At 42.8% G+C, this 12,156-nt stretch overlaps 1 protein-coding gene across 3 annotated transcripts in view; it reads right to left on the reverse strand.

The window, feature by feature from the left end:
• tafa4b (TAFA chemokine like family member 4b) overlaps positions 1–11,976 on the reverse strand; it is a 44,843-nt gene extending 32,867 nt beyond the window's left edge. For 2 of the 3 annotated variants that reach the window (XM_041980648.1, XM_041980645.1), the window contains exon 1: positions 8,407–8,881. The gene's annotated coding sequence lies outside the window, so the exon portion shown is untranslated. Of the gene's footprint in view, positions 1–8,406; positions 8,882–11,354 lie in introns of those variants that run through there. The other variant, XM_041980646.1, reaches the window with a different exon arrangement.
• Between the last annotated feature and the right edge of the window lie 180 nt (positions 11,977–12,156).

Consider the following 12,156-nt stretch of genomic DNA (forward strand, 5'->3'; position numbering starts at 1 on the left):
ACGCTGCTGAAGGCTGCTGCATGCTGCTGCATGCTGCCAGCCGAGTCATGTGTTAAAGATGAATCTTTTTCATGACGAATTAAACACTGCAAATAAACCTAAAGTTTAGTGTTTACTGTAATCTTTTAAGAGCCTTGTACAAATGATCACTTGCAGACTGTTCAGTTGGTTAGAATATTTGATGCTGTCTTTTAAGAATAGCGTAAACCCTCGAGGCAAACATGTTCTTGCTGCTTATTTCATGTTTTCAATTCTCAATATCAACTTCAGTTTAAAGGCTAATTGTATGAAACTTGACCAGAATTTTTCCTTTATTATTATGTTTAAAATTCCATGATCCTCTTTATTGAATTTTGCACAGAAAGGAGACAACCGTAATGCCAACACTCTTTTGCTCGGGACCAATTTGGTCCCATTGACTCCCATTCTGAACACGTGTTTTTGACACATTATAATCATCATATATTTTAAAGCATATTATGAGTTTTTCTCATAAAAAAAAATCTGGATTTCTTATGACAAAAAGGTCATAAAAACCTTAAAATATACATTTTAAATTAGATTTTTATAGTAATGGTTTGGGTCTGAAGTTGTTGAAAGATCTGATGAAAAAAGTAAAATGAAAATATATCAAATTTTTCTAAGAAGTACCATTTTGGTACCTAAGGGTAAAACGTGTACGTTTTTTTTAAAGGTCCCTCAAAGATTAAGACATCAAGACTGTTTTGCAATCTTCTTGGAAAAATTGTTTCCTGTGCTGAATACTGGTGATTTAATCTAGTATAACTCTTTCAGTTAAATAAAGCAAAAGTATATATACATAGATTTAACATACATATATATTTACATATAGTTTGTGTGTGTGTGTATGTGTATGTGTGTGTGTGTGTGTGTGTGTGTGTGTAGAAAGATAAAACAGAAAAAGAGAATACAATTAAAGGCCACACAAGCAGCACACCAGTATTTCACTATGCTGATTTTTTCTACCTAGACACAGACCAAGCAGACAAAAGCACATCAGTGTAAAACAAAGTGCTTCTCCCTAAGGCGGAAAGATATTGAAAATGAAACGGGCAAATGCACAAAGCCCAGTGGAATCTTATGAGAAGCGTTTCAGATTTCTGCCGATATGCGCGGTATTAACATTCAGTCAGGCTGTGTAATGTGCCGCTTCTTGCATGCTTCCAGCGCTAAACCATTACAGCATGTTGCTTCTTGCCATTTTGTTTGGGTCGCTGGGCAGGTAGCACTGGTGTGTGTCCGTAAATAAATGTACTAAATTACACAGGCGTAATATGGAAACTGAAGATACTGCAGTATTTATAAGCTTCTTACACTTATCTGTAATTTTCATGTTCAGCATGTTGTTTTTCTGCTTCTTGTTTGTTCCTATTTGAATCTCTCTACACTTTCCATTCCTTTGTTTTTCTTTTCTTTCCACACTTCATCAGCTTGCAGATGAATTCCTGCTTTCTCTTCTAAAACTGTTTTCTGTCTGTTGCTAAGTCGATCGCCCCAAGAACAAATTTTGATCATATCCAAAGATTTTTTTCCTTCACTGCTTGATAAGTGAAGGCAATATAATTAAAATCATTGTTTAACAACACGTAAGTCCTAATACTTTACATGGATGACAGGTGAGAAGGCTTCTGAGATACTCATGACAAGCAAATAAGTGAAAAATGCTTTGTTTGCTTAAATGGCCAAGTGGGAGAAAGAGAGGAAGGAGAGTTGTGAGTGAAAGTCTGAATTCAGGACCATTACCTGACTGTGGTATTGACTGCAGAGTTCAGAGAATGGCCTTGGCACTAAGGTACCATTACAGCTCAATTGATCCGTCTGCACTTAAGTCTAAATCCCACCTTGTTGCCCATGCCATCGTCTCAGGATCCGGTGACCGAGACATGTGTGTGTGTGTGTGTGTGTGTTTGAGGGCAAAGGGAGGGGGAGACATCTTCAATAGGGTAGAAAATTCATCTATTTTTGAGTCTCTATTCTTTGGAGTTTTTCAAGGTTGCTTTTTGTCTCCTATCTAATTTTCTCTCGGTTAACTCTGCTCCCCATCCCCTCCTCCACTCTACGTCTTCTCCTTTCTCTTCCCTCCCTTGTCCAGTCCCTTTTGTGGATAAAAGTCAGAAATTATCAGAGTCCCAGTGCATGTTTCATGTGTTGAAGTGAACGACTAGACACTCCCAGGAGTCTGGACTCACCTCTGCATCTGGCTGCAAACACAACAGCTGACTCCATCCACAGAGACACACACGGCCTTTTGTTCTATTCCATGTGTGTCTATAAACACATGGAGACACATATAAATTTCCACAGGCTACTCCTGATTCATGGCTGAGCTGTGCTGAATGTACCTGTCACTTTCCCACAATGCAAACATGTCTCATTAAAGTGTTTTAACAGCCTCCTCCACTAAAGTAGAGGATGAGAAGAGGTTGCTTTATCAAGAGGGAAAAAGTGCCGACACTAACAAGCTAATAAACACCAGCTCACTAACACAAGTGTGAGGCCCAGTCCCTCGTTTCTTATTTAAAAGTCTATCGTTTAAAGCCTTGACAGCCAGCTTGGGCCGACACATAACAGAGAAACCAGCTGACAGACAGTGGCACGGTCCAGACCGTAAATCTGCCGCACTATAATAAAGCAATAAAGGGCCATTAAAAGTCAGTATCCCTCAGCGCTGGAAGATGGATGGAGAGGTGGAATAGAAACAAGATACTTTTAGATGACACACACCCACCCACATTTCACAGGTTTTGTTCCCCTCTCTACTCAAGACAATCTGTAATATTGATGCCTCTTTCCTGCCATTGCTCTTTTTTTTTTTTTTTTTTACTTTTGCTAGCTACAACTCGCTTTTGGATGCAAAAAATAGAAAATAAAAAGTGAACACTGACATTTAGAACGTTGAGATGCAAACTTTTCGTGCTCGTCTGCTCTGTCAGTAAGCTCCCTGTCTCCACAACTTATCTACTTTCCTGTCTGGAATGATTTACCAACTCTTGCACACACCAGCACAGGCACACTTTCACTCACAAACACAAACATGTATTTCACCTAGTGTTGGGAACAGAAGGAGAAAATGCAACATGGTCTCTGCAGTTTATTTCCTCTCTTACTTCTTCTTTTATCTCTTTATTCATTCACTGTGCATCAGTTCTTTTCACCAACTTTCACACCTATCTGCAGGCTTTCTTTGCCCTTCCCACCTGTGCAAGGATGAAAATAAGAACATGTACAGAAGAGGCAACAGGAACCACAGCAGGGCACAAGAGAGACAGCATAACCTAACCTGGTGATAAAAGATGTTTCTACACACCCAGCAACTGATCCCCACCTTCTGTTCTGTACAGAGAATAAGAAAAAGTAGCAGTTGGTAACAAAGTGTGCACAGCAGTGTATGCCTGCTCTTACTGGACTTATCTTCTATGGAGCCAAACAAAAGCAAGCCAGGGCCTTGGGAAGGAGTTCCCTGGGAGCGAAGGATGCTCATTTTGTTTTGAGCCTAAATTATGATTAATGGAAAATCAACAACCTTGATGTGGCACCTGCTTTGATTTTCTTTGAGCTTCTGTCTCCCATGGTTGTTGCAGCTCCTTTGACCCAGAGAGAAGCATCCTGTCATCATGAAATTTTGCTCATTTTGCTGTGTATGTGCATAGTGGCTAGCAGCTACAGCTGGTGCAGAGAGTCTTTGTCAACTTGTGAACATGTATGACAGGTACTAGCCCAATTTATGGCAACTAGTATGTGTTATTTTGAGTGGGGTGCCTAGAAGTCAGCAGCCCCATGGAAAATGGTAATTTGGGAGTTCGGTCAGCATTATTCAGTAAAGCTGTGGGCTAGTAGACCAGTCAGAAACGAACCTTAATGTGATTCATTGACAACCCAATATAACAGTTACAATGGGGCCCGACTCTAGGAATCATGATACTTTAATAGGTAAACAAGCGCATTAATTTTTGCTTCTTCTCAAACACGCACACATTTTCTGGGTTTTTCTTGTTTATGCACATCCACATACAAACTAAAACTGTCCATAACAGAGCATCAAACTTATGAAGAGTAACATTAATTATCTTACATACGACACCTGCCAATTTAATTAAAAATCAGTGGAGACAAAGAATGAGAACAAGGAGACATGAAAGAGTTGGAGACAGTGGAAACAGGGGGAGGAAAAGTCTGCTGAGGAGAAGCAAGAGATGGAGAAAGAGAGAAGTCAGGAAAATAGAGTGTGAGAGAGCAAAGAGAGGAAGCCTGATCAATTGTTCATTTTACAAAGTCACTGAGACGTGTCAGCAGTGTCAATAAGTGAATTAATTTGTCTGTGAGTCTGTGGAGCTTGACACCATCACTCTGCTCCCTTTAGACAAGAAGGGCCTCTAACCCTCTCACACTCTTACAAAGCAATTCCATGCAGGGATCATGAACGGTTATCAGAAACAGATCTGCTGACATGGAAACATTTTCACACCTTTATACCAGCATCAGGATGTAGATATCCTCACCACACACACACACACACAATTTATTCAACTTAAAAGCAAGAAGAAATAAGAATAAAAATATGAGCTAAAGAAAAACTCTGTGCAACTTTTTGCAGATTCACATTTATGGGGGATTAACAGTAAAATACAGTTATGGGAAGTTTATTTGAAATCCGTTCTCACACACACACACACACACACACGATCACTCTTCCTCATCAGATCAGTCATTCCTGAGGGAGACTATTGTCCGCTGGTGACTGACATCAGTCAGCAACCACGAGGAGCCCTCGACTGCTGCCCGCATGCTGTTTTCATTACAAAGTCATCACCTCCACCACTCACACACACACACAAACACACACACAAAAAGTGTGCACAGACACAATACACACTAGCTCCTCTGTCGTAGACCTATCTAGTCCTCCCTGTTGGAGCTTTGTTTGACACATTCACTTAGTCCAACTCTCCATTCAGCAAAAATCAACATTTTGCCCTGGCTTGCTTTCTTGCATTTTTCTGTCTTTTTTCTTTCTTAAGTCTCCATCTCTCCTCTCCTTTCTACTTCCTGCTATTCTGCATCCTGCAACCCACAGAGTTAAGACTGCTTCCCTCTTCATGAGCAGCAGCATTTTTTAAGGGCTGCTGGGATGACCGCCGTAGGCACCATTGCCACTGCCACCACGCTTCGCCTTAACAGTGGACCCATGCACAGCACAACAGGGTGGAAGCGCTTCATAATCCAACTAACACACACTCACTTTTACTCATGGTTACCAGCACATCTGCCAGCTGCCAAAGGGATAGAGAAGGGAACGTAACGTCTCTTGCAGACACACACATACAGAGATAGGCGCACAGATGTAAATGCATGCATGAAAACATGAGCGGAAGCAGCAGATTGCATCCAACGTGATAGATAGAGCACCGTGGGAAGGAACTGTGCCTGTTCAATTACAATCATTACTTTCACTAAGGGAGATTTGTCGTGGTCAAAGTGAGCCGGAGCTGCAGAGAAAATCACCTTGAGGCCTGTGAAGTGGTGTTATTTTTAGGTTTTGCAAAAGCATAATGACATCTTCAAAATTTCCTTTTGTCCAAAGAAAGATTCAAATTTCACATAAATAAAAATTCAAAAGAAATGCTTTAAAAAAAATAATCCACTGGTACGCGACTGATCCTTAAAACACATTTAACTTTAAATCTGTTCACTATTTCAAGCCTTTGATGCAGCAACTTTCGATTTTACTCTCTTCTGTGGAAAACAAGGCTTGTGGAGGTGTACGAGCTCAGACAGAGTAAGACTTGTTAGATGGAGTTAGAGGGAATCTGGATGGTGTTGCGGCACCACACGGGGGAACCAAGGCCTTACTGTCACTGACTGCCAGACTGAGAATGAAAAGTAAGGAACACCCACACAGCTGTGAAGTGGCAGCATGAGATGTCTACTGTCTGGACCAGGGAGAATTTGCTCGGACAAAAAAATGACTGATTTCTAGAGCAAAAAGTTTGAGTAATTATCAGCAAACAGAAACTTTTATAAGGTTTTAAGGGTTTGATTGACTCTGCTTTTGGTTTTCATAAATATGTAGAGATGTCTTTAAATGATCTCATACAGCAGAATGATCCCTGCATGTTTTCCACTGCTGGTGACAATGATACATAGATAAGCATTAGTTTTATTCACAGAGATCTAAACTCAATGGATCTGGTCCAAGCAACCACACACCATCAACAAGGTATCACATGTTTCACCCTTTCTTACCACAGGTCATGACCTCCATCCAGCTGTGGTTTTGCCATTGTGACAGGAAGCAAACACACACCTCGCTCACACTCATTGATCTATTATCCCTCCTTCTTCCATTAGAGTCATGGATCTCCTGTTTGAGAAGACACATTGGTGCCATTGTGTGCTTTCTCTGAACCCAGATGAATGAAAATAAGTGATGTTTTTCACTGCTTCTACATGATTCCAATCTATGCTCCCTGACACAACACACCCAGAAGCTGCCTGGCAAGAAAAGCTGTCCAGAACACTGTCACTTCCAAATGAGAAGCTTTTCTTTTCCATCTCTCTTCCTGTGACATGAAATAATGACTCTAATCTTCTTCTCTGCTGTTTTTTTTTTCTTGCTCTCTTCCTCTTCACCAAGATCCACTCATCACAGTCAATCTGTTAAGACCACTGAGTGTAGGTGATCTCCAATCTGTCGCGCTGATGTCACTTCACCAGTCATACATGCCTAATTCCACTTTACTTATTTGTGATATCGCCTACAAAGCCTGTCACTCACACAAAACGACACGTAACACATGCAGTGTTTGCTCCTCTAAAGGCAGATATGTGAGGTTCCTACGATCACTTTCATAGACACGTCATCTCTTTCCCCTCACTTCATCTCTCACAAATATCTCTTCAGCTTACTTCTCTCTCCTCCTTGCTCTGCTTTTCCTCCCCGCTTACTGCCATCAGTCGCCTCTCCACTTGGCTGTGTCCTCATGCACAATCACAAATGCACACAATCCATTCCTAGCCAGTCAACCTGAACAGCCCTCTGTGGGGTAAGGAGATAGGGGATATGTAGAGCCGAAGAGCCTCCTGGGAATATTAGCCTCCCACTGTTAGGAAGCTGCTGTAGTGGGAAGGTGGTGGAAAAAGAAGTCAAATAAGAATAGGCCTGGAGTGCGGGGTAATTGCAAAATGTGTGAATAGTGTGTCTGTGTGGAGGGGAAATAGACACAAAGATATCAGAGTGCCACCCTCATACAGGTGTTTGCCACAGTGTGTGATGTGTAAGTGAGTGTGTAAGGCTGGGTGACAGGGCGTCAGGTTGGGGAGAGTAATCTCCTCAGGATTAAGAGCGCTGCTCCTGTGTTAATGTGACTGTCAATGAGAATTAAGTGCGTGGACCGATTCTCTCCATCGGCCTCTCCTCATGTCTCTCTACCCCCCTCCTGTCTGCCCTGATGACACCGCTTCTTGGGAGTGCCAGTGCCGAGGATTTAAAAACAATGGGAAAATAATTACACTCTCTCAATACAGTACAAATTACAGAGTCGAGCTGTGGGACGGCGGTAAGATATAAACCAAGTGAGGTGAGGGAAAGAGGGGGGGGGGGGGGGGCTAACAATTACAACACGATAAGGGTTGGGTCTCATTACTGCGCCCATTAACATGCACCAAGTAATTTTCGCCTCCCAGTTTATGTGTGTGCGCGCATGCTGAATGTGTGCGTCCACCAACAGAGTGTAGCGATTAGGTTTTGCAAAACACACCTCCCAGGCTCCATGCGCAATCTGCCCGTAGGAGCCGGCGGCGGCTGATTTTTCTCCCATACATCGGAGCTCCGCGCGCTTTCCCTTTCTTTTCGCAGTCTATGAAAATCCATGCAATGCAATTTAAGGAAAGAGCCCGGTCAGCGGATCGGTCTCAGTGGGTTGCTGCGTAGCACTGAGCTCTAACCCTCACCTCCACACACACACAAATGATGAAACACTGCATCAATCTCACATCAATCTCCCCTGGTCTTCCAAACACCACGCGCTACATACAGTCAGGGAAACTGCTGGCCATTTGAATGGGCTCAGCATATGTTCCATTTTTACGCAAGGTGGTCACGCGCCAAGAGAAGCGGAGATCAGCGAGGTTTTCTCTGGAAATTCCCGCTGTTCTCTTAAGAAACATTTACAAAATATTTTCGCTACACATGGGCCAAAAAATGTTTAGGTTGCATGAAGTCAGTAACCTCTCTTTCTCTCCTGCTTCCCACTGAAAGATGATCAACGGATCTGGAAAAAGTCCCACATTGTCATTTGACAAGGCTCTATGAAAACAGAAAGGATCTCACTGAAAGGCGAATCTAGCTCACACAAACTAGATCTGAATTAGGAAACAACACCTTACCCAAATCTATAACCGCGATGGCATGATTTCTGGGAATTATCAATGGTCCAAGTAAGACAGTCGAGCACTTTGTCACTTTCTGCTCCAACTCCAGTGATTTCAAATTTTCCACACTAGTGGATGCAATCCTGTTAAGCCTCTTGTCCAGCTCCCGCACAAAGTGAAAAGGGGAGTAAAGAAGGCTACAGCTACGCCGGAGAAACGTCCCTCCGAATCTGGGTGAGACAGCAGAGCTCGCGGAATAACGACTTTGTCCAGTTTGCCATGATCTCGCCGAGTCCCATTTCAAGATCAGACTGAGGACAAAGTCACCAGAAGTGCGTAATCCCCCCAAAGCAACACCAGGATGAGGTTTTTGGTGAAGACTCCACACAAGTTCATCCCCTCTTCATGAGCCTGTCACGCAGCGTCGTTTTAGTCGCCGGAGAGATGCTGATGAGACTGATGGTATAGTAATGCAGGAGTGATAGTTGCTCTCCCGTCGCTCCTCCCGAGCAGGGATCGATTGGGCATGAGAAATGTGAAGTGAGCCTGTATTCCCAATTCTGAACACGTGCAACAGCGCCCGCCCAGCTCACTAGCTCTCTACTACACCCCCTTCTTCCTCACTGATGTCATGTAGTTTGCGAACAGCCTGGACTATAGGTCCAAAGAGAGGTGAGATACGTGGCAGCCTTTCTGTGGTTACAAAGGGTTAATCTAAACACGTTTTTCGGTCTTATTATTTAATCATTGTATTACTACTGGAGGCTTAAAACGTAAAAATCGGAAATATTTGTTCTACTGAGATAATATAAAACAAGTTACAAAGGGGGCAGATGAATAAAGATAAGTTGGTTAACTAAACTGGCTTGTGTGGGGGTTATTATGCTTTCTGAGCTTTAAGTAAGTACAAAGTTTTTCAAGGTCTAATCCATTATTTAGTCGTTGCTTAGAGTTAGAACATCAGGCGGACGTATCTGACACTTCACTAATCACTTTTTCATTATGTCTTATCATTGCACGGTCATTGTTCCTGACTGACGGGCACGTGCAGGATTGTGCCTGACTTGGAGGCCCATCGTCTTCAAATAACACACACCGCAGCAGCACTACCAAGATGTTAAACAGAATTTAATCACCGCAGCCTCTCCGTTACGCACCAGGAGACAGCCTATCAATTATTCCATCCAAGAATATTCTAGTGAGTTGATGGCGATTGATTGCTTTGCGCTGTATTTGCAGTCATTAAGACCTAGAAGGGGTCGATGTCTACTAACGACCCAAAGTGAGGGTTATCCGATACGTTCAGATGACTCCCTTGTTTCTTGTTGTGAACATCGCTGGGCCATCAAACTCACACTGTGTCAAAGGTATTTCGGTTGGGAGTTAACATATGTGTCTTTAGCTTAACGGAGAAAAAAATCAGCCAAGAACCAGGTTACACACAACAACGTGGTATCCTTGTCTGGAACTGTCCTCAACAGCTTTGGACCAGTTTTGCCGTCTGCACACAGAAAGTTCGGTGTGTTGTTTTCTACCGATTATTCTTTGCTTAAATTTATTACAGATCGATCAATCTGGCTTCGAACTGAGAAGAGATTTTACAATGCTGCAGGTGTGCCAAGAGTGAGGTATATGCAGCCCTTTAGTAGTCCAGATAAGCCAACATAGAAGCTCCTAGTTTCAGTACCGCGGACAGTTCCAGACTGCCCCGGCACCGGGTGTGAACCATAAGAAGAACCGGAGGGGTTGATATCCTGCCTGCTCCGCAATTTGTTGTATCTACAGCACTAAACTTGTATGTCCCAGTGGGAATCGGGGGGCTTTTATCTTAAAGTGATGCAGCTAATGGATGCAGCAGCCCGTAGCACTTATCTCATCTACTCTTTGTCAGAGGGGCCATATGGAAACCGCATCATGTGACGTCAACACTTTTGCAGACGCTGATGAATGGTGTGAAATTTAATTTAGCAACGTTTTACCTCCCATTACATCGCTGTTGTTTGCACAGAGCCATCAAATTTTCTTAAAACTATTCACCACCCTTTCCGCGTGGAAATTCTAAACAGAAATGGCACGTTAAAAGCCGCAGAATTGGGGTCTTTTGCAAAAGGTAAGACTTCAGACTGAAGGCCTTTTTTGGCGGGTGGTGTAGCATGAGCGAGGTTATAGGATCTCATCTGGCATTATTCCCCCAATACCCGTCTCCCAGGGGAGAAAAACATTAAGGCTCATAACTTGCTCATAACTTGGGGAATATTTCTTGCTCCCAGATCAATATTCCCGCATCAATCCTCTTGTTTATCTGGTGTGGGGTCGCCTGGAAAAGTGGCCGAGGTAAGATGAGCGGAATGTAATTGATTTATCAGTTAAGCGGTGAGAAGTGTTTGTCTTTAGAGATAAATTAGATTATGCTAATGATCATCCTGTAAAATGCAGAGACATGACTATAAGGTCACCTTTGAGCAATGATTAAAGAAATTCAGCCAGTGCTACGGAAAAAAAACAATCTAAAAACTTTAGGTTAGAGACTACTAAAGGAGATTTCAGCTAAGGAATCTCACGCTTGAAAACCCAACTTGTTAACAGCGTTGGATGTGAGCACCTTCCTGAGTTTTAAATGTGAGTAACCGCTCATATGTGATCTGATGACTGCGCGCAGCTTCCACCACCAGTAATTACATCCAAGGCTTTATTGGGAGTCAGCCTTTCTGTCCCGGAGCCCTTAAGCCTCCACAAAGGAAGACAAAGTAATTCCACATTTCTGGAGGGAAGAAACGCACCATTAGGGCTGTTTAAGAGGAAAAAACATGACAATCCTGCAGAAACCCTCAACATGCTAATTCTCATTTGAACAATGACTGGAGGCCTAAGGAAGAAAAATAAATAATAAACACACACACACACATATATATATATATACTGCAAGCAACCATGACATTTTACAGAACCCAGATACAACTTACAGTTTTCTTCAAACTTTATGCAAAAAGGTGGTTTTGATGGTTTTGATGATGCGTTTTCTCATCACATGATCTATTCCATTTTGGATGCACCCAGAGGCCCAGTTTTGCACGGGAGTGGTCATCGTTTGTTGGGCACATGGAGGCTAATGAACGCAGACATCTTGGTTCCTCTGCTTTTGATCCTCAAGTATAGAGATTCTTCATTTCTTGACGAGGTCAGTGGTAGCAACCCGAGCAGGGCCACAAATAGCGTCCATCCCAGACAGGCTCGGTGTCTGTCAATATTCAGAAAGTTCATACACAACATCCGCAAACAGCACACAGGAGCGCGTCTATTGCCAGTAAACCTGTGATTCAGACGCAAACATTTGAACAAACATTGTCGTCTTATGATCTTTTGAGAATCTTTGTGAATACATGACTGTCAACACCACTGAACTGAGTCCGGGACGGTCACTGCGGAGGGTTCAGATCTGGCGTTATGCGTGGTGTCATACTGCCCCCATGTGGCTGCGAGCTGTCACTGTTAATTCAGGTAGTTTTTGAGGTCATCCAGATTTATTACAGTGACAGTAACAACCGAACATGTGCCCTTTTGCGAAGAGCCCTTTTCCTCCTTACACCTGAACTCAGTAAAATAATGAAACCTACAGCAAAGGGCTGTCTGGCATCAGCAAGAACTGGCAAGACAACAACTTCAGCCCCCACCTCCACCTTCCAAGGTCAGACTTCAAAAGATGATTGATTAAATTAAGATGAATTAAATCTCTGATGCCTAACGTGGTCTGCCAGAGAGGAATAC

Source organism: Melanotaenia boesemani, chromosome 3 (assembly GCF_017639745.1).
Source record: "Melanotaenia boesemani isolate fMelBoe1 chromosome 3, fMelBoe1.pri, whole genome shotgun sequence".
Taxonomy (NCBI): Eukaryota; Metazoa; Chordata; class Actinopteri; order Atheriniformes; family Melanotaeniidae; genus Melanotaenia; species Melanotaenia boesemani.